Source organism: Tamandua tetradactyla, chromosome 8 (assembly GCF_023851605.1).
Source record: "Tamandua tetradactyla isolate mTamTet1 chromosome 8, mTamTet1.pri, whole genome shotgun sequence".
NCBI classification, from domain to species: domain Eukaryota; kingdom Metazoa; phylum Chordata; class Mammalia; order Pilosa; family Myrmecophagidae; genus Tamandua; species Tamandua tetradactyla.
The window spans coordinates 17096890-17124391 of record NC_135334.1 but is presented as its reverse complement, the minus strand read 5'-3'; the positions used below and the strand labels follow the sequence as shown (position 1 = coordinate 17124391).

The following is a 27502-nucleotide window of genomic DNA, read 5'->3' as shown; positions in this document are numbered from 1 at the left end:
CATTTCCTTAGCTCTCTCTTTGTGTGTGTGTGTGTGTGTGTGTGTAGCAGAAGTGGAAACTAAGAGTAAGGAGTCTGCATCTTCTTTAAATTTCACCACCAATGCTCTATTGCTTTGGCCTTGTCTTTAGTACCATAGTGAAAAGAGTTAAAAGGATTCCAGGACTTTTTGGAGACTAACCAAGTAGAGGATATTTTTGAGTTTTAAGTAAGTTGACAAAAGAGTTTAGATTCCTTAAATTATACTTTCAATAATCATGATGTGGCTTTGAAAAATGCCAATCTATAGAGATAGCAAAAGGTGAATTATTTTTTTAAAAGTGGGGGTTAGGAGTAGCGTCTAATTCACACTCAGGGATTAAAAGTAGTGCCAGGTAAATAGCAAATGGTATAATGTTATATTCATAGTACCAAATTGTGGACCATTATATATATAGTATCTTATTTAAACCTTACAGCAATCCTAACAGGAATGTGTTATTAATAAGTTCATTTTTCTTATGGGGGAACAGAAACACCGAGAGGAAAGTTCTAGTCCACAAAATCATGTGATTAATAAGTGTAGAATCTGGGATTCAAACTCAGGATTGTCTGAAGCAGAGTGTTTACATACATTCCTACATCACTTTCCTTTGTGTCAAGAAATTTTATCTCCTGAAGTAGTGAATTGAAAGAGGAAGCTAAATGGCAATTGGAGAAACTTGGGTTGGAGCTAAGGAAGAACTTTCTGAGGGCCCGAAAGACACTGGAAATCAGGGATATATACATCTTCCTAGAGTGGTTTTAGGTGTTTCTCTCTCTGTCTCTCTTTCTCTCTCTTCAGCAGGAAAGAGGCTGAACAGTAGTCAGAACTTGTTCCAGGTGATGCAATGTGTTTGTTTTGTTTCATGATGTGGAGTTGGGAACCCCGATTTCCATTTTTCTGCTCCTAGACTCTCTGCTCTGAATGCCTTCAGTGGAATGTACCCCAACACATCGTAGCTTTCCTAGAAGCTTCCTGTCCCAGCAGCCTGACATTCAGTGTAACCAAGTGAGGTAAGCTGAGTGTTTGGAACAGCTGCCAAGTTTGAGAGCTTTATTTAGAGTCTTTAAAAAAGGCATCTCCTGATGACAGTCTGACATGAATACCTGTTTCCAACTAAACAAGGCTGTGGCTGGAAGACACCTCTTGAACTCTGGACCTGGCACCATTTAGAGCAAATCTTTGCAGGCTGAATTCATAAGTGAGAATTCAGTGAGAAGATCTTGGCAACAGCACCAAAACCTCCCATGAGAAGATTTCTTAGGAGACGGCTTGGCAACCCCTCACCTGATCTAGTGCCTACTTAGCTGTTGGTCTTTGCTCAGCTCTGGGTTTATACCCTCCAGATGGTAGTGTCATCTTAGCTGTGCTACTCCTTTTTTTTTTAAATTGTGAAAAATAGCATATATACAAAAAAGCAATAAATTTCAAAGCACACTGCAACAATTAATTATAGAACATGATTTAGAGTTTGGTATGGGTTATAGTTCCACAATTTTAGGTTTTTCCTTATAGCTGCTCCAAGACATTGGTGACTAAAAAAAACATCAAATAATGATTTAGCAGTCATACTCATTTGTTAAATTCTATCTCTTCTGTCATGACTCTGTCTTCTTCTTTGATCTTTCTACCTCTCTTTACGGATATTTGAGCTATGCCCGTTTTAACTTTTTCATGCTGGAAGGGGCTATTGATAATATGGGATGGGGGATGGAACTAGCTGATGTTCTGGAGAGACTGGCCTCTCTGCATTTCAGGACTTTTCTTGTGGGAACCATCTGGAGGTTGTAGGTTTCTGGAAAGTAATCACAGTGCATGGAACCTTTAAAGAATTTCAGTTAAAGTCCTAAGTGTTCTTTAGGGTTGGCAGGAATGGTTTTGACTGGGGTTTGGCAAACCAGGATAAATTGCAATATTTAACTGAAACTTACATGAGAATGACTTCCAGAGTAGCCTCTCTACTCTATTTGAACTCTCTCAGATGCTGACACCTTATTTGTCATATTTCCCCCCCCTATTTTGGTCAAGAAGGCATTGTCAGTCCCACCGTGCTAGGGCCAGGCTCATCCCTAGGCTTCATCTCCTATGTGCCAGGGACATTTTCACCCCTGAATGTCATGTCCCACATAGAGGCGACAGTAAGTTTTCTTGCTGAGTTGGGCTTGAGAGAGAGAGAGACCACAGCTGAGCACCAAAAGAGATCCTCTGGAAGTAACTCTTAGGCATACCCTTAGGTAGGCTTAGTTTCTCCACTGCATAAATAAGCTTCACAAGAGCAGGCCTCAAGATCAAGGGTTGGCCTATTGACTTGGGAGTCTCTAATGTTTGAGACAGTATCAGGGTTTTCCCCAGTATTAAAGTTTTATACGTCCATATTTTTTTCTCCCATCCCTTAAGAGACTTTTGATACTTTTTAATTATATGCTCAACGTACCCTGGGATGTATTCAAGTATTACATTAAGCCATACAGTATCCAAGCCCTCATTCCCATTCTGGGCTCCCTGTGTTTGGGTTGTTTAAAAGATCGATCCAGACTGGTTGAGCTGGATTATGTGTTAAAGAAATTTAGGTTTTGGACTAAATAAACCTCTCTTCCTTTGGTCTCATAGAGTAGGTGAAGTTCTAAAATGCAGAGTTCTCCTTACCCTGTATTCTGATCCACCTTAGTCCTGATCGGATGGGCTTCACTGTTATCTCTAATTGAAGCCTGATCTCTTTTCAGTTTCTTTAACAGTTGTTGTGCAGCATTGCTGACCCTTAGAACTGCAGAACTCCTACTTTGAGTCTTAGGTGTCACACAGTTACCCAAATTTCCAAGGAAATACCAGGTTATACATATATATTATAGCCTCTAAAAAATCTAGAAATAACAGTCACAGCTCTGAACTAAATACAGCTGCTATAAGAGCTGACACTCTACAGCTGTGCTACTCTTTAGTCATCTCAGCATTGCCTTTTTTCTTACCAGCCACATGCAGGCATCCGTTCAAGTGTCCAGGAGGTGGAAGGAGGTACAAAAGTGGACAAACACCTACACACAGAAGGCCAAAATAGTGGCCCAATATTTTTGGTTTTTGTATAGGCTAAAGCCAGAAGAAAGGGAGGCTACTTTGTAAAGGATATTTAGGTCAGATACACTGTAAAAGCATTTTTAAAAGTTCAGCTAAACCTGTGTTGGGTGAATGCAACCATATCCTAGGGCAGCATGTAAACAGCTTTTATTTTCCTACAGTCTTGTATACATTTCCCAAAATTTGAACAAGAAGAATTTATTTCTTTGAAATCAGAAAAAAATTCAAGTTATAAAGAAAATAAGTTCTAAAGTGTAGCCTAATGCAGGCCCAGATGTCAGTGTCAGGCCTGTTTCACTGTGTGTGAGGCTCGAACCCTTTGGGGAGTAAGTGGATTTGAGCTGGCCAGAGGAAGGCAGCCGGGAGAGCTGGGAGAGGGGAGGGAGATGTAGGCACCAACCGGCGGCATCCAGCACCCTCTCTCCACTCTACAAATATGTGGGGTAAGAACCCATTCCCAAGGGGAAAGTCTATTTTTGAGATGAATTGTCCATTGGAAAAAAATTTTCTTTTGAAATACAGGCTTGAAGAAACACAGCAAGCCATAGGAGAGGGTTCTTCTGCCTGTGTCTCTGGCCTTACCTGGAGAGTAAATTTTTACCTGTACTCCAGAAGACCTATCCGAGTAACCCTAAATAAATTCTGCTGTGATAACATTTATTGAATGCTAATTATATACTGGGCAGATAATATTGTTTATTTAACCTTTGTACCAACCGTGGGAGGGAAACCTCATTATTATGATATCCATTTTACAGATGAGGTAGATGAGGGTGAAGGAGATTGAGTAATTGGCTTAGATCCCATAATTGATTAAGGGTTAAAGCTTAGCTGTTTGATCTGGGTGGGACTCCACAGTCATACCCAACCACTGTATCCTCCTGTTCTCTCAATTCTGAAACCAGATGCCCCCATCAGATGGCTGAATTCTCTAAAATATTTCCTACAAAGAGCCCAGATTATAGTTAATTCACTGGATACCAAGGTGGCCTTGATGTCATTTGGCCACTTTAAAGGAGTTCATGGAAAGTAATACAAGACATCTTTATAGATAAAAGCTTTAATTTGATCTTTTGTTGCTCAATTAACTTGGATCTACCATATGCCTTTATTCTTGGACATATTTATTGAGTGCCTAATATGTAAACAGCACTGTGTAATTATTGTGGCTAGTGCTAAAAGAATGTAAAATATCTCCTTTGTTCTCAATGATCTTACATTATAAAAGGGCAAACAAAACTAATAAAATTAAACTATATCATTTCACCATACCACTTAAAAATCCTTCAATGTTTTCCCATTGTAATTAGAATAAAAGTCAGACTCAAATGTGTCCAGTAAGGCTTCCTTGATTCTCTCCCCCAATGTCCTCAGCATTTGTCTTTCCATGTTGAAGGCTGCATTCTGCATGTATCTATTACTTTCTGCCCTGGCTTGTTTTTCTAGCCATGAAATGTGCTAGACCTGCACAGAACAAGCCAGAAATGCCAGAGAATTAATACCGTGCATAGCATAGGAATATATCTGGTAAAGAACCCAGCTTCTTTGACTCCTGGTGCATGTTCTATATATACTGTCTCCTGGAGTTTCCCAGTGGGATTGACATCCAGCTATGCCACAATGGTGACCTGTTCAATAAGGCAGGCTTTATTGGCTTCATTTTCTTCCCTCTCTCACATCTCTACACCTCCGCCTTGGGTTACTTCCTAAATAAAATGTGGATGTTTAAAATTTTGTTTTAGAATTTGTTTCTGGGAAAATCCAACCTAAGTTAAAGGACCTGCGTGGTCTAGTCCATCCCTGCCTGTCCAACCTCTCTCAGCCCACACCCCTTTCATTCATTGTACTCCAGTCACACTGATCTTTTCTAATGCTTGTATCCACTGGCCAGGGTTTACATACCTACTGCTCCCTCTCTGTAGGATGCTGTTTCCCATCTTCATATGCTTGAGTTTTTCTGTTCCTTCATGTCCTTGCTTAAATGTCACTCCAAGGAGAACATCCTTCACCTCCCAAGCTAAACTCAGTCTTCCGAATAACAATCTGATCTTTGACTTCACAGTATTTATCACCATTCATCAGTGAACAAATATGTTTTCTTCACTATTTTATATCCAGAGTCCAGTGCAGTGTCTGCAAAAAATAGTTTGTGCTCACTATATATTTGTTGAATAAATGCAAATGAACAGAATATAAAACAGTTCAAGAATAAGTAAATAGAGTTCTTAGTGGTACTGGGTAGATGTGAGAGTGGAAAAATGAGATGGTTTAGGGAGATTTTGGTGCTGCATTCAGCCTTGAAGAAGTAGTAGGATTTAAAGATGAAAAATGGCATTTGTGGGGCGCCTTCTGTATGCGAGGCATTGTACTAGGCACTCAATATGCATTCTATCATGTCATCTTCACAACCTTGCAAGGTAGGTGTGTTATTGTTCCACTTTTTAAGATGGAGGAACTGAAGAGAATAGAGATTCAGTAACTTGCCCATAACCACAAAATGAATAAACAATCAAGGTATTCTTCAAATCTAGGTCTTTTACTGGAGCATATTCTCTTTCTAGTACTATCTCATAATGCATGCTTTGGTCACATAGACTGCCAGTTGATGAAGGAGGGATGAAGTACAGCAAACCATCATCACTGCTGCAAAATTGAAAAAAAAAAAGGCATCTGATCCAGCAACCATACTCAGTTGCATAATTTCTGTTGCATCACGTGTGATGAAGTAAAAGAGCTCTGTGAACATCATGTTGTTTAAAAGTGCAGAGACTTAAATTTCCATATCTTAACATGGTGGTTATTGCACTTGCCTTGCTCACTTCATTGAATTCTTTTGAGACCCAAATGTGAAAACATTTGAGAGTGCTGTGCAAATTCGAAATTCCTATGGATGAAAATTGTTTTGTCTATGTTCTATCTTGTCAGATACCATCTAAAAACACCCTGCAGGCACATATTAAAAAATAGCAGTGAAGATGCTTCATGCTTAAATAAAATGACAGAATAAAGTGTAAAAAGTACTCTGAGAAATAACTTAGTTCAGCCACCTGATCCCATAAAGGGCTGCTGAAATCAAATCAGAAAGGAAGCTTGAGAAAAATGCTTTAATAAATTATGTGACAAAAATTTCTTAATACTGAATGTTCTTTATAGTAGAAAGACCCACTGAACTTTATAGATAACAGAGTTAGAATAATAATGTTTAGTGAGTATATCCCCAAGAGTAGATTCTTTGGGGGGACTAGCTGAACTCTAAATTTCCATTCTCCTTGCCCTTTGAGTCATAAGTATTTAAAATATGGCTCAGGAAAATGAATCCAACAGCCTGTTAAGGTGAAAAGGGAGCAGTGACAATTCTCTTCTTAAGTCACAGATTTAAAAATCTCCCAGATGGGTGCATAGGTGATTCAGTGATAGAACCCTTACCTGCCATGCAGGAGACCTGGGTTTGATTTCCCTGTCCCCTCTGCACCGCCCCACCCCCAAATCCACGATTAAAAATTGTTATCATACGTGTATAGTTCCTTAATGTCACTTGCTTCCAATTACATACTCTTAGTTGTGCTGCAACAACTTGATCAAGCTGGAATCTACATTTCACAGAATTCCCTACCTGTAGAACTTTAAGGATTGGAATCAGAAATTGCTTTTCTGATCTGGTTAGATTTAAGACTTTAATGACTAAGTAGGATACTAGTCTAGAACAAGTAATGCCAAACAACAGTTACTTACTGGAGTTTCCTGGAGTCAGGTGTTACAGAAGGCATGACTCTGAGTTATTATGTAGATGTTGCTATAGAATATTTAAGTAGAATAAAGGACTGTGGGGTTGATTGGTTTCTTCCAAGTTTACCGGAGGACTCAAAGAAAGAAAATAGTGGGTGCAAGGCTGAAATTCCCAACTCAAGGTCTAAGTTATAAATAAATAAATAATAAATAAATAAAAACAACCCAGAGTTTTTGTAACTTCCCTGATATAAAACCTTATCTCTTGCCTCTTGCAGCTGCAGGGTTGAGATTTCTTAAGATAAAACCCAAGGTCCATTTCTGCAACATCACAGGGTCTTTCGTAACAAAGTTAGGGCATTAGTATGGAAGACCAGGGACTCTGAAAATTAGAATGGAGACATGTGGGCAGATTCTGATGAAGCTAAGAACATTGAATCCAAAAATTCTGTGGAGATTCTTTTGCCAGTAAGAAATAGCCTTTCCTCCCCTGTCTGCCTTAATGACCTGTACTGACCTCTTTTGAGGTAATTGTTTTGCTTGGGAGCACTGATCCTCTTCAGGACTCAGCATAACCATCTCTTATTGCTTCTAACTTCTAAACAGACTCAAGTTCTGGCAAGCTTCAGGGGTCAGGTATAAGTGTGGCCCCTGAGAAGTTTACCACACAAACAGAAAGAATTGCAAGATTTTGACATTATTTATCGAAAAAAATCTGAGGAATAACATGGGAATGAATCCTAAAATGGTTGGTTCAAGGTGAATTTACTGATATGGGTGCATTGGCTGGAGATTCCATCTTCAATGTTTTATCTTGAGTGTCTCACAGTGACACTATTTGCTTTGATGGTTGACTCTTTGACCTGTGCAGAAGAATGATGGATCTTGAAGAATGATTATGGATTATTGTAAACTTAATCAGGTAAGAACTTCAATTGAAGCTTCTGTTTCAGATGTGATCTCTTTACTGGAGTAAATCTACATATCTTCCAGCATCTGGAATGCAGGTATTAATCTAGCAAATGCATTTTTCTCTTTAGGCTTACCAGTAAAAAACATCAGAAGCATACTAGCAATTTACAAACCAAGATTTTATTAAGCACTCAGCACATTATCCCATATTTTGAACACTTGGATTCTATTTGATGATGAAGAAGGAGGAGGAGGAAGGGGAGAGAGAAAGAAGAAAAAAAAAAGAGCTTTGAACCAAGGTTATGGGGAAGGAAGTAGGGGAGAAAAGAAAGTGAGGCACTGTGTTGAGAACATTAACATGTATAGGCAATAATTTAAAATCTATTAATGTGATTTTCTTTTCCACACTTCCTTTTATGTGACATAACCTCCTATACATTGAGAGTATCTGTAGCCTTGATGAGAGTTAGAGTTTTCCATTAAGGATTTGTAAAGAAAGAACTCAATTTCTGAGAGGTTTCTACTCATCAGGGAACCTTTTCCAGGAAGTGGTGGGAGAGAAAGAGACAGAGACACAGGGAAATACAGTGACAGAAAGAGACACACATGGAGAGAAAGAAGAAACAGCAGGAAACTGTGATCAGATATAAGTGGCCTGGATCCTACCCTTGAGTTAAGTCTTTTTTTGGGTAGGAATAGGGAGTATGAAGGATGTTAGAAATACCCAGACAAGGATGAATAAAGTCCAATGCAGGCATCTCCTCATATGACAAGGTTGTAGGGTGTAATGTTCAGAGATAACTGTGCTGGTTTGAAATGACTTATGTACCCTAGAAAAGTCATGTTTTAATCCTAATCCCATTTTGTAAAGACGGCCATTTCATCTAATCCTTACTCAATACTGTATGTTTGAAACTGTAATCAGATCATCTCCCTGGAGATGTGATCAAGAGTGGTTGTTAAACTGGATTAGGTGATGACATGTCTCCACCTATTCTGGTGGGTCTTGATTGGTTTCTGAAGTCCTATAAAAGAGGAAACATTTTGGAGAATGAGAGCAATTCAGAGAGAGCAGAGCAGAATAATATAGCCACAAGAAGCAGAGTCCACCAAACAGCGACCTTTGGAGATGAAGAAGGAAAATGCCTCTCAGGGAGCTTCATGAAGCAGGAAGCCAGGAGAGAAAGCTAGCAGATGTTGCTGTGTTTGCCATGTGCCGTTCCAGAAGAGAGAGGAACCCTGGTTGTGTCTGCCATGTGCCTTCTCACTTAGGAAAGAAACCCTGAACTTCATCAGCCTTCTTGAACCAAGGTATCTTTCTCTGGATGCCTTAGATTGGACATTTCTATAGACTTGCTTTAATTGGGACATTATCTCAGCCTTGGAACTGTAAACTAGCAACTTATTAAATTCCCTTTTTTGAAAGCCATTCTGTTTCTGGTATATTGCATTCCGGCAGCTAGCAAACTAGAACAATAACCATAAAGTTTGAGGCCTCAACTCAGATGTAGTATTCGTCACAAGTACTGGATATTTGAAACAATGTAGCATACTTTTAAAAGATATCAGCCAAGTTCTCATCTTGTCTCTATTATTAATATAGTTGTATCCTTGGGTAAGTTACAATTACTTTCCTGGGAGTAATTTCTAGAAGAATGACTGTTAGGTTATTTCTTGATCCTTCCTGTTCTAACATTCATTCCTTCAGTAAGTTCAATGGCCACATACAAGGTGCTGTTTGGCACTAAGGATACAATGACATGCAAGAAAGAATCTTTGCTTTCAAGGAGATCATAAATGATTAAAGTGACATATGTTTTAAAAACACTGCACAGTATGATAATAGAGGTCCATAGAATTTATGAAGGTAGTGTTCTGGTTTGCTCGCTGCCAGAGTGCAATAACAAGAAATGGAATGGCTTTTTAAAAGGGGAATTTATTATATTACAAACTTACAGTTATAAGGCCATGAGAATGTCCCAATTAAAGCAAGTCTATAGAAATGTCAAATTCAAGGCATCCAGGGAAAGGTACCTTGATTCAGGAAGGCCGATGAAGTTCGGGTTTCTCTCTCAAGTGGAAAGGCACATAGTGAACACGGCATCTGCTAGCTTCCTCTCCAGGCCTCTTGCTTCATGAAGCAACCTGGGAGGCATTTTCCTTCTTCATTTCCAAAGGTTGCTGGCTGGACTCTCTGGTTCTCTCATCCTTCTGTTATGGCTTTGCAGCTCTCTCCTTGTTCTCAAAAGGAACTCTCTCCAAACTGTCTTCTCTTTTACAGTATTCCAGTAAACTAATCATGACCCACCCAGAATGGGTAGAGACACATCTGCATCTAATCAAGTTTATTACCCCCAATTGATTGAGATAACCTAGTCAAGTTTCCAACCTATAGTACCGAATAAGGATTAGAAAAACCATTGCTCCCACAAGATTGATTAGGATCAATACATGCCTTTTCTAGGGCACATAAATCCTTTCATATTGGCACAGATAGTTCAAATTAGGAAGAGAATTGGGTTCTAGAACCAGATATAAATCTGATTCACTCATTTCTCTTGGGCCCAGACATATCTATAATACAGCAATCTTTGGAAAACAAAGGATTCAGAATCAGACTGTATCTTCACAGAGTTTTTGGGGAAGGATCAGTTATCTCAGAAGTGAGTCAGTAAAAAATAATAATAAAACACCTTAATTTGTAGCACTTGCCAATTTCTATGGTGTAAATTCTCCCACTGCGGCCAATTCCAAGTAACCAATGTGATATCCCTGAGCAGGAAATTGGGAAAAGATGCACACATTAGATCTTATGAACCCATTCAAGCCAGCTTCAGCACCCCTAACCAAGGAGGGGTAGTAAAGGTCAGGCTTCAGGGGACAGATGATATTTTTTTTTCCATGCTTGGGCACTGATCTTGTGCAGCCACACTACACATCTCAGGGTATGGGAAATATTGGAGTAGAAGAGATGGAGAATTTTCTGAGTCCAGAGCAACATTATTCTTGTCTGGGAGTGGCTGGTCTGTTTCAGTCCCTGTTTTAGTCACAGCATTATAAAGAAAGACACCGCCTCCCCTGAAAGAGTTTCTATGGCAACCTCACCCAGCAGGCAAAGAACAACCCTCTAAGCTCCTGCTGGAGGTTGAGAGATAAAAATAAATTCTGAATAATCCAGGACCCATGTATAACTAAGATTCAGGAATTACCTGAAAACATAAATCCAGCCAGGGTACAATTTGCATATTTTCCCTTCCTTTCTTGAGAAAAATAAAACCCACAAACAAATGAAAGGATGCTTTTCCTTTATCACTGTGGCTCCTTGAAAAGCAGAGCTCTTTCTATGAGGCTGGCTTTTCCTGGTAGCTTTTCTCTCCAAATTTCTCATTTTCTGCACATCATATTGCAAGAGAGGCCATGGACCAGGAAATGACATGGTCTGATGGAAAACTGTTTTTAAACATAGTAGATACTCAATTCATATTTCAGAATTGATTGTCACAGCCAAGAGATCTGAAATGTAGCACTGTATCCACATGGGTTAGTGAAATCTCTGCCTTCCTTAATTTTCTAACTTAAAAAAAAATACACCTTCCCTGAAAGTGTGCAGTGAGGCTGACAATGAGGTCATCAATATGAAACATTTTTGGAAAAAACATAACATTTCTATTCCCCTCTAGGTTAATGACTATTATTAGTATGCTTCGGGCTCAGATGGAGGCAGAATGAGAGAGCAGGCTGAGCTCCTGGTACTCGAGGCAGCGGTGACCATAGAACTCATTTAGCAAGGGTTGATTCATTCTCAGTCAATGCTCATAAGGCTGGACATCCATCTTTGTTGTACCTGAAGTGAAGACTCTGCCTCTCTCTGTGTTATCCCTCTGAAATGATTTCCTTCTGCTGTCATTCTACCCAGTCTCGCAGAGATGCTCTCCTCCTCTCACTGCAACTCCCTAACCCCAGATTTGCTCCAGCCTGTCTGTCCCTGTTATTTTCTCCACGATCGGGTGTTAGTGAACACAGCCTCCCTCTATTTCAACTCCATAGCACATTTCTTTGTTCAGGGCATAATATTATTTTTCTCCTGTAGGTCCCGGGACTTTGGCCTACTTCCCTCTTTAGTATAGGAAATTTTATGTCCCTCTGTTGCCTTCCTTTTGGCCTTTTTTTCATGTCCACACCTATCTTTGGTATAGGGGAAAAGCTCCCTCGCAGTCATTAAAAAAGACACAGGGGTGGTTTAGTGGTAGAATGATTGCCTTCCATGCAGGAGATCCAGGTTCGATTCCCAGTCCATGCACCCTGTCTGCTCCCCCCCCGCCCCCCAGAAAAAGACAAGGACCTTAAGATTTTAGAGAGGTGGGTAATTGAGGTGTGAATGTTTGTGTGTGTGTGTTTATTTATTTGTGTAGTTAATTTTAAATTTCCCTGTTGTTTTTTATTTTTAAACAATTATAGACTCATAGGAAGTTGCAAAAATATTTGAAGAGTCCCAGGTCCTCTTCACCCAGCTTTCCCCAGTGGCGACCTCATATAGGGTAGTAGTGTAATATCTTTGACATTAGTATGTTAGAAGTTGACCTTGGTACATTAGTGTTAACTAGACCACAGACCTAATTCAGGTTCCACCAGTTTTTTTACTCTGCAGTCACTTATGTGTGTGCATGTATAGTTCTATGCAATATCATCCCACGTGTAGATTCACACAATTAGGATGCAGAACTGTCCCATCACCACAAAGAACTCCCTTATGCTACTTCTTTGTATGAACACTGCACCCCACTTGACACCACTTTTTTTTTTAGACATTTTAGTGTAATTTTTTTATTGAAATAAACAGCAGCATAAAGAATACAAATAGCCAAAATAGTTTTGAAAAACTAGGTCAAAGTTCCAAATTAAAAATCACAGCTGTGTATCAATCTACCTTGTTCTAGTAATTTAAGTTGGTAACATACAAACAGGTTTTCTGATACAAGATATTAAAGACATACTCAGTTTTAATCAGCTACCTTTCAAGACACCAAATCTAAACACTCCTGGAAACATTGTACATACACTACAGCTAAGTGGACTTGAGCCAAATTTTCTCAAGCAGGAATGCAAACCCATTAACTGTTTCTTTCAATATCTCGGAATACCTGTATTGAAAAAAAATTAAAAATTAAATCAATTCACCAGAAGCTGTTAGAAGTGTGGCTTTGTTCGTGTCCAAGCAGATTGTTAAAATATATACATTAAAGGGAAATCTTGTCAGTTGTCACAAATTATAGTGGCCCCCATTCAGATTTAGAGCCAATCAGTTTCTGATTAACCTATCAGTCTCCAATTTTACCGATGCCCTACTGTTCTCTACTACCATTGTTGCCCCCAAAGTATCCTGATAAAACTCCTGCTTTTCAGATATGTAAACATAGTTACCAGAATGATCACCAGAACGGAGCGGTTGCTGAGCAGTGGGTTGGGAGCCTCTGATTATTGGCCTGGCGCGCTTGGAATCTGGCTGTTTTGTACCCATCAGCTTTGCGCTTTCTTCCTAATTTCCCACTGTGGCCACCCCTGGCACTGCGTACCCTGAGGCCTCTGTGTTGTTGGGCACATCCTCTTGCACCATGAATGCAGGACCCCCTCTACAGCTCTGTCATGGGGAAAAGAACCCTTTGCCCCTCCACCACCCCTTCCTCTAGCTCGAACTTGAAAATCTTCATAACCATAGTATGGATCTTCATAGTCGCCATGATAGTTATGGTAATTATAGCCATAATGATCATAATAATCTTCATAGCCATCATAATATGGAGGATACCCATGACCCTTCCTCCACACCTATGACTTTTTGTTGGAGGGGGCATATGAAGGGGACCATAATAGTAGCAATCATCATACATTTGATTCTTTGCTGTTTGCCTCTGAGCTTTTCTCTTTCCTCTTCTGATCTGGTGGCTTTGCAAAAACAATTTCAATACCTTCTCCCTCCCAGTCTTTACCATTCATTTCTTCCCTACCCTTGACAGCACCATCTTGCTCACTGAAATAAATGAAGCATAATCTTTTAGTTTCTTCACGTGCTTAAGTTTCCCAAACTGACTAAATGCTTTTTCTAAAATCTCTTCTGTTACAGTATGAGCAATGTTGTGTACAAACAGTACTTTCGCCTTTGCCATAACTTCAGGATTAGGATCTTCTATAGGGTCAGCCCATTCAACAGTTCCAACATTTCCCCAAACTTTGACTTGACAACTCATTAATGTACACCTTGCCTGTGCAGCTGTTTTGTGATCTTCATACTCAAGGAAACAAAAGTCCCTATTTTTTCCTTGCCACCTGGCTGGTGGTATAAAATAACATCTGTAAGACCCTCTGTTATTTTGCTCAATTCTTCATGAATCTGCCCCTTGGTTTTTCTCTTGGCTTCTCTTGGTTTACTCCAGGATCTGGGTTGCTTAACATCTCTTGTCACATTTACTGGGCTCCAAGCATCTCCAAACATCGTGTCTCTGCTCTCCATGTGCCCGTGTGTGTCAGCTCTGCTCTGAAGTCTCTGTGGGCTTTGAGGCTCTTCTGTCAGTTCTCCAGGCTCTGCCCTTTCTGTTGGCTCTGTCTGCTCTAAGCTCTCTCCAAAATGTTCTCTTCTTTTGAAGGACTCCAGCAAGCTAATCAAGACCTACCTGGAATGGGTAGAGTCACATCTCCACCTAATCAAAGTTAATACCCACAGTTGGGTGTGTCACATCTGCTTGGAGAAGACTGAATCAAAAGATCCCAACCTATAGTACTGAATAGGATGAAAAGAAACAGTTGCCACCACAAAATAGGATCAAGATGAAAACAGAGCTTTTCTAGAGTATATAATAGATTCAAACCAGCACAATCCCCAAGTTAACATTTAAAAATGTTAAAGTTTACAGTGAGCAACAAAAGATTACAAGACAAACAAAGAAACAGAACGTGATGGCCCATCCAAAGGAAGAGGGCAAAAGTCCAAAAAAAAAATCAATGGACAGTCCACCAGACTGTGGACATACTAGTCAAAGTCTTAAAATAATGATCTTAAAAATGCTCAAAGATATGAAGGAAAATACAGAGAAAGAACTAAAAGGATATCAAGAAAACAATGAATGAATGATATGAGAATCTCAATTAAGAGAGAAATTTTTGGAAAGGAAACAAAAGAACTACTGGAATTGAAGACCATAATAAGTGAAATGAAAAATTCCCAGGAGGGTTTCAACAGTAGATTGGAGCTGGCAGAAGAAATAATCAGTGAAATCAAAGACAAAAAGAATGATGTACCATGATCAAGTGGGTTTTGTCCCAGGTATATGAGGATGGTTCAACACAAGAAAATCAGAAATGTATCATACCACAGTAGCAGAATGAAGGGAAAAAACTACATGATTATCTTAATTGATGCAGAAAAGGTATTTGACAAAATCTAGCACCTTTCTTTTTTTTTTTTTCTTCCTTGGCACCTGCATCTTTAGCTCAAAATAATGTGTTTTTTAATGGAATTTTATTGAGATATATTCACATACCATATAATCAGCCAAAGTTTACACTCAATGGTTCACAGTATCATCATATAGTTGTGCATTCATCACCACAATCAATGTTTGAACATTTTCATTACTCCAAAAAATATATAAGAATAAAAATAAAAATAAAAATGTAAAAGAACACCCAAAACATTCCATACCCCTAGTCCCTCACATTATTTATTTATTACTGTCCCTTTTTTTTTTTTTACTTATCCGTCCATACACTGGATAAAGGGAGTATCAGCCACAAGGTTTTGACAATCGCATGGTCGCATTGTTAAAGCTTTATAGTTATACAATTATCTTTAAGAATCAAGGCTGCTGGAACACAGTTCAACAGTTTCAGGTATTTCCTTGTAGCTATTCTAATACACTATAAACAGAAAGGGATATCTATATAATTCAAAAGAATAACCTCCAGATTGACCTCTCGACTCTATTTGAAATCTCGCAGCCACTGAAACTTCATTTTGTTTCATTTCTCTTCTCCCTTTTGGTCAATAGGCTTTCTCAATCCCACAGTGCTGAGTCCAGGCTCATCCCCAGGAATCATGTCTCACATTGCCAGAGAGATTTTCACACCTGGGAGTCGTGTCCCACATAGAGGGTGTGGGCAGTGAGTTTATCTGCCAAGTTAGTTTCGAGAGAGAGGTCAAATTTGAGCAACAAAAAGGGGGTGACTCTTAGGCATAATTATAAGTAACCTTAGCTTCTCCTTTGCAGGAATAAGTTTCATAAGGTTAATCCCCAAGATTGAGAGCTCGGCCTATTAAATTGGTGGTCCCCACTGTTTGCGAGAATATTAGGAATTCTCCAAGTTGGGAAGTTTAGTATTTCATATTTTTCCCTAGTCCCTCGAGGGGGCTTTGCAAACATTTTTTATTCTCTGCCTAAATTACTCTGGGATGTATCAGGGCATCACACTAGCCTCTACAAACCAACAAGATCTCACTCCCTATTCAAGGTTCCATGCAATGATGTTGTTCGAATAAACTGACCATACAAGATAAATTAGATGGTGTTCTGCAGAAAATATAAATTTTGTACCAAATAGACATCTTTTCCTTTGGTATCACTCAAAAGTTGAAGTTTTAAAACACAAACAATATCATCTTCTACCTTTTAGTCTGATTTACCTTAGTTCTACCCAGATCTACTTCATTCATATTTCTAATTGAAGTCCGTCTCCTTTTCAGCTTTTTAAAAATGGTTGTTATATAAGATAATGCTGACTTTCAGAGCTGCAGAACTCTAGCTCTGAGTCTCAATTGTCACACAGATACCTAAAGTTCCAGGTACCGACCAGGTTATGCACGATGTGCTCAACATTCAGAATTTAGAAATAACCACAAGTCAGGAATAGATGTAACTGCTTTAAGAGATTACAGTCTAGGAACCATTATAATAACCAGTAACTTTCTTGATAAAAACTGTTAGAAAACTAGGAATAGAAGGAAACTTCCTCAACACGATAAAGGGCACGTATGAAGAACCCACAGCAAACATCATACTTAAGGGTAAAAGACTGAATGCGTCCCCTTCAAGATCAGGAACAAGACATTCTTGCCCAATGTCACCACTCTTATTCAACATTGTCCTGGACTTTCTAGTCAGAGCAATTAGGCAAGAAAAAGAAATAAAAGGCATCTAAATTGGAAAGGAAGAAGTAAAGCTTTCCCCATTTGTAGATATCATGGTTTTAAATACAGAAAATCCTGCCAAATCTACAGCAAAATTCCCAGAGCTAATAAATGAATTCAGCAAAGTGTTCGGGTACAAAATAAATACCCTAAAATCAGTAGTGTTTCTATATATAGTAATAAAAAATGAGAAAAAGAAATCAAAGAAAAAAAATTCCATTTACAACAGCAACTAAAAGAATCAAATATCAGGAGTAAATCCAACCAGGGATGTAAAGGGCTTGTACCTAGAAAACTACTAAACATTGCTAAAAGAAATCCAAGAAGACCCAAATAAATGGAAGGACATTCCATGTCCATGGATTGGAAAACTAAATATTGTTAAGATGTCACTTCTACCTAAAGCAGTTTACAAATTCAATGCAATCCAAATAAAAAATGTCCTTCTTTGTGAAAAAGGAAAAGCCAATAATTAAATTTATATAGAAGGGTAAAGGGCCCCAAATAGCCAAAGCCATCTTGAAAAAGGAAAATGAAATTGGAGGACTCACACTTCCTGATCTTAAAACTTACTACAAACCACAGTAATCAAAACATCATGGTCCTGGCACAAGAGCAGACACATAGAACAACGGAATAAAATTGATTGTTCAGAAATCAATCATCACATTTATGGCCAACTTTTTTTTTTGTATGCTGTGTGGTGGGGGTCCCATTTCATTCTTTTCAATGTGAACATCCCATTATTGCAGCATCATTTCTTCTTCTTCATTTTTTTTTTTTTTTTGGAGTGCATAGGTATGGAATCAAATTCCAATCTCCAGATGAGAATTCTACCACTGAACTACACATGTACCTGCTATGGCCAACTGATTTTTGAAAAAGGGCAAAGACCACTAACTTGGGAAAGAATAGTCTCTTTAACAAATAGCCCTGGATCGCCATAAGTGAAGGAATGAAAGTGGGTCCCTACCTCACAACGTATACAAAAAAAAAAACAACCTTGAATGGTTCAAAAAACTAAATATAAGAGCTAGAACTATCAAAAATAGGGAAGAATCTTCAGAACCATTGTATTAGGCAATGTTTTCTCAGACTTTACACCCAAAGTATAAGCAACAAAAGAAAAAATAAGTAAATGGGACTTCATCAAAATTAAAATTTTTTGTTCTTCTAAGGGGTTTATTGTGAAAATAAAAGAACAGCCTATACAGGAGAGAAAATATTAGGAAACCACATATCCGATAAGGGTCTAATATCCTACATATATAAAGTAATGCTTTAACTCAACAACAAAAAAGGCAAACAACCCAATTTAAAAAATGGGCAAAAGACTTGAATAGACAATTCTCTCAAGAAGACATACCAATGGCCAGAAAGCACATGAAAGTTTGCTTAATATATTAGCTATTATGGAAATGCAGATCAAAACCAGTCTGACAAAGCATTTTACACCCACTAGAACGTTTACTATCTAAAAATCAGAAAATTACAAGTGTTGGAGAGGATATGGAGAAATAGGAAAACTCATTCATTCCTGGTAGGAGTGTGAAATGGTGCTGTCACTGTGGAAGGCAGTTTGGCAGTTCCTCAGAAAGTTAAGTATAGAATTACCACATGACCCAACAATGTCACTTCTAGGTATATACCCCAAAGAATTGAAAGTAGGGACACAAACAGATATTTTCACACTGATGTTCTTAATAGGATTATGCATAATTACCAAAAACTGGAAGCAACCTAAGTATCCATCAACTGATTAATGGATAAATAAAATGTGGTATATATACACAATATTACTATTCAGTCATAAAAAGGAATGAAGTTTTGACACATGGAGTAACCTGTATGATCTTTGAAGACATCATGTTGAGTGCAATAAGTTGGACACAAAAGGACAAATATTGTATGATCTCACTGATATGAAATAATTAGAAGAAGCAAATTCATGGAGTCAAAACTTAGAGTAGCTTACCAGGGGATAGGGTTGGGGTACAGAATAAAGAATAAGTGCTAAAATATATAGAGTTTCTAGTTGGGATGATGGAAAAGTTTTGGTAATGGATGTTGCTGATGGTACCACAACATTATGAATGCAATTAACAGCACCAGATTATATATTTGAATGAGGTTAAAAGGGGAAATTTTAGGTTGTGTATCTGTTACTAGAATAACTTTAAAAAGAAAAATCTATGGGACTGAACAACACAAACAGTGAACTCTAAGTTAACTGTGGACTATAGTTAAATGCTTTCATAATTGTAACAAACATATATTAATGCAAGGTGATTATAATAGGATGGTATGGGAACTCTGTACTTTATGTATAACTATTCTGTAACCCCACAACTTTTCTAATTAAAAAATGCAATTGAATTTATTTGTTTTGGTCTATTTCTGGTTCTTTCTATTCTATTCCATTGATCTATGTATCTTTTCCTCCACCAATACCATACTATCTTGATTACTGTAATTATCTTCCAAGTGTTAGCATCAGGTAGAGTGATTACTCCCATTTTATTTTTCCTTTTTAAAATTGCTATAGCTATTCTATTCTTTTGTCTTTCCATATAAATTTTATAATAAGCTCGTCTATGTCTACAAAAAAGTCTTTTCGCAATTTTGATAGAAATCGCATTAAATCTACAGATCAATTTTGGGCAGTTTAACATCTTTATTATATTGAGTCTTCCAATATTTGAATCCAGTATATCTCTTCATTTTATTTATTTCTTCTTCGACTTATTTTCTTAGCATTTTGTAATTTTCTGAACCTGTTTTGTCAGATTTATACTTTGTTATATTTATATTTCATTTTTTGATAAATGGTTGCAATTGGTAGTGTTTTTTGTTTTTGGCTTCCAACAAACACGTATGTTGCTATTACATAGAAATACAATGGGTTTCTGAGGGTTGATCATGTACCCTGCAACCTTGCTGAATTTACTCAATTCTACTAATGTTTTTGTTGACTTCTTGGGATTTTCTACCTAGATAGATCATGTCACCTGCAAATGGAGACAGTTTTATTTCTTCCTTTATAATAGGTATGGCTTTTAATTTATTTTCTTGCCTAATCACACTAAGACTTCCACTAATATGTGGAATAAAAGCAGTAAGAGTGCACATCTTTGCATTGTTCCCAAATTTAGGAGGAAAATCTTTTACTGTTAAGTATGATGTTGGCTGTCAATTTTTCTAAACTTTTTAAATTGTATAATATAACATATATACAAAACAAAGAAAGAAAAAAGCAATAGTTTTCAAAGCACTCTTCAACAAGTGGGTACAGGACAGATCCCAGAGTTTGTCATGGGCTACCACATGATCCTCTAGGATTTTTCCTTCTAGCTGCTCCAAAATACAGGAAGCTAGAAGGAATAGTGTTTTTTTTCATCACAATCAACTTTGTTTTCTTTTTTGTGAAAAATAACATATATATAAAAAAGCAATAAATTTCAAAGCACAACACCACAATTAGTTGTAAAACAGATTTCAGAGTTTGGTATGGGTTACAATTCCACAATTTTAGGTTTTTACTTCTAGCTGCTCTAAGATATTGGAGACTAAAAGAAATATCAATGTAATGATTCAGCAATCATATTCATTTGCTAAACCCTACCTTCTGTGTATAACTTCACCATCACCTTTGATCTTTCTATCCTACTCTTTAGAAGTATTTGGGCTATGGCCTTTCTAACTTTTCATGTTGGAAGGGGCTGTAACTAATATGGTGTAGGAAGATGGAACTAGCTGATGTTCTGGAGAGGATGGGCCCTCTAGGTTTCAGGAACTATCTGGTCCAGGGACTGATCTGGAGGTTATAGGTTTCTGGAAAGTTACCCTAATGCATGGAACCTTTGTAGAATCTTATATATTGCCCTAGGTGTTCTTTAGGATTGGCTGAAATGGTTTTGGTTGGGGTTTGGCTAGCTATGATAGGTAGCAGTGACTAACTGAAGCTTGTGTATGAGTGACCACCATACTAGCCTCTCGACTCTATTTGAACTCTCCCAGCCGCTGATATTTTATTAGTTACACTTCTTTTCCCCCTTTTGATCAGGATGAAATTGTTGATCCCACGGTGCCAGGGCCGGGCTCATCCCTGGAAGTCCTCTCCCATGTCATCAGGGAGACTTTCACCCCTGGATGTCATGCTTCACGTAGTGGGGAGGGCAATGATTTCACTTGCAGAGTTGGGCTTAGAGAGTGTGATGGCTGTAAACTTTTATAGATTGTTTTATGAAGTTCAGGAATTTCCCCTCTATTCCTAATTTTTGAAGAGTTTTTATCCTGAATGGGTGTTGAGTTTGTTAAAATCCTTTTCTGTGTCAATTGATATGCTGGATTACATTGATTGAGTTTCAAATATCAATCAGCCTTGCTGGTTTATTCCAGGCTTTGCCCCATTGGTTGTATAATTCTTTTTATATATTTCTGGATTTGATATGCTAGCATTAAAACATATTTTTTTGCATCCAGTTCCATAAGAAATATTAATCTTCAGGGTTTTTTTTTGTTTTTTGTTTTTGGTACTGGTCTAGGTTTGGTATTAGGATAGTACTGGCTCTATAAAATGAGTTGTGATGTGCTTTCTCCTCTTCTATTCTTCCAGAAGAGCTTGTGTAGAATATTTTGCTAATTCCTTTAGAAATGTTTTGTAGAATTCTCCAGTGAAACCACTTGGGCCTGAAGATTTCTTTTCTGAAAGCATTTAAATTATCAGTTCAATTTCTTTAATAGTTATAGGACTATTAAGATTATTTGTTTTATATTGTGTGACACCTTTAACACTTTTGAAATTTTAGGTCTGGGTTGCCCAGAGCAGAGCTCGAGGCTCAGGTTTATGGGCTCTAGCTTGGTTAAGGTGTATGATCCCAGGTTGTAGAAGTGAGGGGAAAAGAAAGTAAGATGGGGGAGGATGGAGAGCCAACACAGTGTGTGTTCCTGAGTTGATGCCACTCAATGTCAAGAAGGAGTGGATGCTTGATCATTACACAGGATCTCCCAAGCTAAAAATGACTCATTTCTCATGACAGTTTCTTTGGGGGAGGAAGAGGGAAGAATTTATCCATCAGCATCTGCTTTGGTTTGTTAAGCTATGGGGATACAATATGCCAAAAATGGAAAGGCCTGTAAAAAGGGATTGAATAAGTTTCAAGTTAACAGTTCTAAGCCTATATGTCCAAAATAAGACATTCGTGGAAAGACACCTTAATTCAAGGAAGGCCAATGAGTCAGGAACTCCTGTCAGCTGGGATGTCATGGGGCTGGCATCTGCTGGTCCCTTGCTCCTGGGCTTTCACCCACTGTCCCTGTGGGGGTTCCTCACTTTGCTTCTCTGGGGCTGGTTTCCCTTGGCTTTCTCCAGGTTCTGGCTTGCTTGACATCTCATGGTGATGTCGGCTGGGCTCCAAGCATCTCGAATATCTATGTCTCTGTTTTCTGAAGCAAATGTTCTCCAAGCACCTACATCTGCTTTCTCTGTGAGCTCTGAAGTTTCTGTCATTTTTGGCTCTCTACAGAATGTTTCCTCCTTTCAAGGATTCCAGTAAACTAGTCAAGAACCACCTGAAATGAGTGAAGTCACATCTCTATCTAATCAAAGTCACACACAATTGGGTGTGTCACATCCCTGTGGAGATAATCTAATCAAAATTTCTGCCCTACGATATTGAATCAGCATTAAGAGAAATCCCCGCCCCCCCACAAGATTGTTTCAGGATTAAAACTTGGCTTTTCTGAGCTACATAAGTGATTCAAACTGGCAGAGCATCCATTTTCCACTGGCCCAAAGTCTGTCACATAGAAGTCATTGCTCCCACACTTGTGAATGGCTCTTAGGTAACTGCCCACTTGGTCCAGTGGTTTCTCACCCCAGTGTCAACAAGGAATCTCCTGGACAAGAGCTAAGTGTTTCCAGCTCAGGCATGAGGCAAAGCATACATAGTTGTGCCCGCATGAAGCTTGTCAGAGTCTAGTAGAGTGATTTGTTAACAGTAAGTAGAACTGGAACTCCCAGTCTAAGGTCCCAGAGCTAGTGGGCTGAGAAGATAGTAAGTGGTGCAGAAGTGGTATCTGAACCATTGAAAAGCAAGGAAGAAAGGTTTAATGAAAAGCCAATAAATGGGTAAGTTTAAAAAAAATCTAAAACAGTTTCCCGATGGTTGTACTTCATCTTCATTTGCAATGTAAGTGGAATGAGACCTGATTTTCTCACTGAAACTTCCTTCCCTTGGTATGATTTAACTTCACCTATGTATGGAGGGTGCTAATCAGTCTTCTTCCCTCAGAAAGGATCCCTTCCCACTAAGATACTGCTCTCTCCATAAAGGAGCTCCTCTGGACTGCACGTTGGCCTTTTATGGAAGTGCCACACGCGTAGGAAGTGTAGGCCAGTCAGATGCTTCCAGCTTCGATGGATCCTTCAGAATCTTAAGTGGCTCAAGACAAGTGCCTCTCCTCTTCTGTTTTACCTGGGAAAGTCAACTTAGGCCTTCCCGGAGACTAAATATTCTTATTTCTATGGTTCTTAGCCTGGAAGGCCACTTTAAGAATCATTGGATTATGCCCGTTTCCAGGCAAGACAAGCCTAAATAATTCTAAGCTAATCAGCTTCTATTAAATTTTAAAATTTTTATAATTTTTATCAGTGTAATACAAGTACATACTTTTAAAGCTAAATAGTACAAGATTTACAGGAATGAAAGCTCTCCCCTGCTTTATCACTCTCCACTCCTAAATCCCATCCCCTCAGGGCAGCCAGTTTAATCTCTATTAGCTGTTTCTTCTGATATTTTCCTCCATATTTCAAAACAATATGCTTATGCTGTTATATCTCTATTTCTCAATTTTAGATGTATTAATTTCCTATTACAGCAGAAGAGGATTTAGCACTTTTACACTGATTCCCACTTCTCCATCCTCCCACTCTGGTTCCAGGGGTGATATTTCAAATATTTAGTAGCTGCGGGGGAACATGCAGAGTCATGGCTGGCTGGCCTGCCTTACCAATGCATTTTGGATAAATATCCACATTTTAAATTTAAATCAGTAAGCAGCACAGCATACTAGGTAAAAGCTTAGATTCTGTAGTCAGACTTCTTGGGTTCAAATCCTGATCCTGCCACTTGTAGCTGTGCAACCTCAGGCAAATTACTTGATATCTCTGTGCCTTTCCTGGGGATAATAAAAACTACCTCACCAATTTTTTTTATGAATTAACGGAGGAAAAACACTTAGAATACTGCTAATAATGACCTATGTATATGTATGTGTGTTTTCTATTCTCATTACTTTATGATTATGTTATTATTACTATGGAATACTCTCTTATTGATTCAAGAAAGTATAACTATATTTCCTCTCTTGTACAGTTTTTCATTTTTTCTGAAGTTAATAGTTGCTTCATTTTAAAATTTGTCTATTTTTTTTATGACCTTTGCACCAAATCTTTCCACTCTTCAAAAGAACTGTGACTCCCTGTATCAGTGCTATTTTCCATATAGCTAAATAATTAGTATTAGTACAGTTCCATGTTTTGTTTCTCCTGGATATATTGCTCTTGGAAACTTTGTCCTCCTTTTCCAATCTGGTCTGGTTGCCCTCTAGACCCTACCACGCTGGGGCGTCCCTTTGCAACTCTACTGTGTTGGAGATCTTATTGCCTAACAAGATCTTTCTTGGTTTAGTCCAGGGTTTCTCAGTCTTTGAACATTTTGGGTGAGTTAATTCCTTGTGGAGGGCTGTGCTGTGCTTGTGGGATGCTCAGCAGCATCCCTGGACTCTACCTACTAGATACCAGCTGCATCCCTCCTCCCCTCAAGTTGCAATAACCAAAAATGTCTTCAGACAGTGCCCAATATCCCTTGGGGAGCAAAATCACACCCCCCCCCCCACCCTGAGAATTTTCAGTTTAATCCTTCATTTCAGTGACTCACATGCCAATAGCTCCCTGAGGCAGATGGCATAGGAGGTAATTTTCTGAAATCTTCTTTATTCTAGTCTCTACTGATCGCTAATTTTGCTTAGTGCAAAATTCTAGATTGAAATAATCCTCCCCACTCTCCAGCTTTTAAAGCTATTGCTCCACTGTCTTCTAGACTTCAGTGTTATAAGAAGTCTGATGCCATTCAAAGTCTTTTTTTCTTTTTTGGCAACCATTTTGGTTATCAACTGTTGTGTAACATGCTATTTTACTTTCCTATGCTGCTTAAGCTAATACCAACTCAAGCAATGGTTCTACTTATACAATTGGAATTTATTTGCTCATGGTTTTGAGGCTAAAAGAAAGTCCAAATCAAGGCAACATTAAAAGTGATGCTTTCTCCCTAAAGTCTGTGGTCTTCTGGGGCTAGCTGCTGGCAATCCTTGGTCCTTCAGTTGTCACATGGCAAGGCACATGGTGGCATCTCCTGATCTCTCATTTCTCTTCTGGGTCCATTGATGTTCAGCTTCTGGCTTCTCCCTTCAGCTTCTGGCTTACTCTCAGTGTGTCCATTTCATTCTGCCTATAAAGGACTCCAATAAGAGGGCCCATCCCAACTGACCTGGGCCATACCTTAACTGAAGTAACCTCATCAAAAATGGGTTCACACCCACAGGACTGGATTGAGTTTAAGAAAATATATATTTTTTCTCGGAGTACATGCAGCTCCAAACCACCATATACACCATCCATAACCACATGGCTTAAAATGTCAAACACTTACTAATGTTTCATCATTCCGCGTGTTGACTGGGGCAGAGCTGTATCATTTGGGGGTCTCTCGTGTGGTCTTGGGGCAGATGGGGCTGGAATAGTCCACGTGGCCTCACTCGTTTATCTGACATGTTGGCCGCGTAGATGAAGACGGCTTAGTTGGGATGTGGGAGGACGGGGCCTCTCTCTTGATGAAGTCTAGAGCCTCTCATTGCCCTCATGACCACTCAGTATGGTCTCTCCACATGATGTTTTCAGCAGAAGGGCAAGACTATGTGGCAGCTCGGGCTTCCCAAAGCACAGGAGCAGAAGCTGCCGAGGCCTAGACCTGAAATAGATGCAGCATCACTCCTCCCCATTCTAGGTCTAGAGAGAATCACAGGGCAGGAGGGTCAGGAGGGCATAGATGCTGGCAGTCACAGGCCGCTGGAGTCCAGCTTTGGAGACTAGCTACCAAAGCATCATACTTTTGCTTCCCAAGAACTCTTTCTTGTTTTCCAATGGTTTATTTATTAGTCTTAATTAAAACAAAACAAAACTGTGTAATGGTAACCTACATGGCAATTTATTTAATTTTCCTCTGTGCTTCCTTTTTTAAAAAAAATGCCATTTTCTTGAGCTATATTCAGACAACACACAAACCATCCAAAGTATATAATCACTGGCTCGTAGCATCATCACATAGTTGTCCATAAGACACCCATGAACATTTTCATTACTCCAGAAGAGGAATAAAATTAAAAAGGAAACCCAAAACTTCCCATATACTTTATCCCTCCTCTTATTGACCTAGAGTATTGGTGTGGTACATTTGTGCTCTAGTTTGCTAGCTGCCGGAATGCAATATACCAGAAACGGAATGGCTTTTAAAAGGGGTAACGTAATGAGTTACTAGTTTACAGTTCTAAGGCCGAGAAAATGTCCCAATTACAACAAGTCTATAGAAATGTCCAATCAAAGGCATCCAGGGAAAGGTACCTTGGTTCAAGAAGGCTGATGAAGCTCAGGGTTTCTCTCTCAAGTGAGATGGCACATGGTGAACACAGTCAGGGCTTCTCTCTCACATCTGGAAGGGCACATGGCATACACAGCATCATCTGCTAGCTTTATCTCCTGGCTTCCTGTTTCATGAAGCTCCCTGGGAGGCGTTTTCCTTCTTCATCTCCAAAGGTTGCTGGCTCGTGGACTCTCAGCATCTCATGGCTACATCATTCTGCTCTCTCTGAATCTCTCATTCTCCAAAATGTTTCCTCTTTTATAGGACTTCAGAAACTAATCAAGACCCACTCAAATGGGTGGAGACATGTCATCCCCTAATCCAGTTTAACAACCATTCTTAGCTAAATCACATCAACCAGGGAAATGATCTCATTACAGTTTCAAATATACAATATTGAATAGGGATTATTCTACCTTTAAGAAATGGGATTTATATTAAAACATGGCTTTTCTTAGGGGGCATGCTTCCTTTCAAACCAGCACAATTTGTTACTGTTGTGAAAGAATATTAAAATATTACTATTAACTATAATTCATTGTTTGTGATAGATACATTTTCCCCCATATACCCTTTATTATTAACTCCTTGCAACAGTGCTGAACTATGACGGCTGTGCTAGATTGTTCTGGTTCATGAAAGAACTTTAAAAATACTATCCTAGGCATTGTCCACCACAAGATTCACTGTGTTACACATTCCCATGTTTTAACTTCCAACTTTCCTTCTGGTGACATACATGACTCAAAACTTCCTCTTTCTCCTACATTCACACACAGTTCAATACTGTTGAATATTCTCATAATCACATGCTTTACCTTCACCTCTCTTCATTTCCAAACATTTAGTTTCGACCTAGTTAAACATTCTGTACATGTGAAGCAACTGATCTCCA

The 27502-nt window shown here is 38.7% G+C and overlaps 1 pseudogene; it reads right to left on the bottom strand.

The window, feature by feature from the left end:
* Positions 1-27502, bottom strand: part of LOC143645034 (heterogeneous nuclear ribonucleoprotein Q-like) — a 47160-nt pseudogene that overhangs the window by 11024 nt on the left and 8634 nt on the right.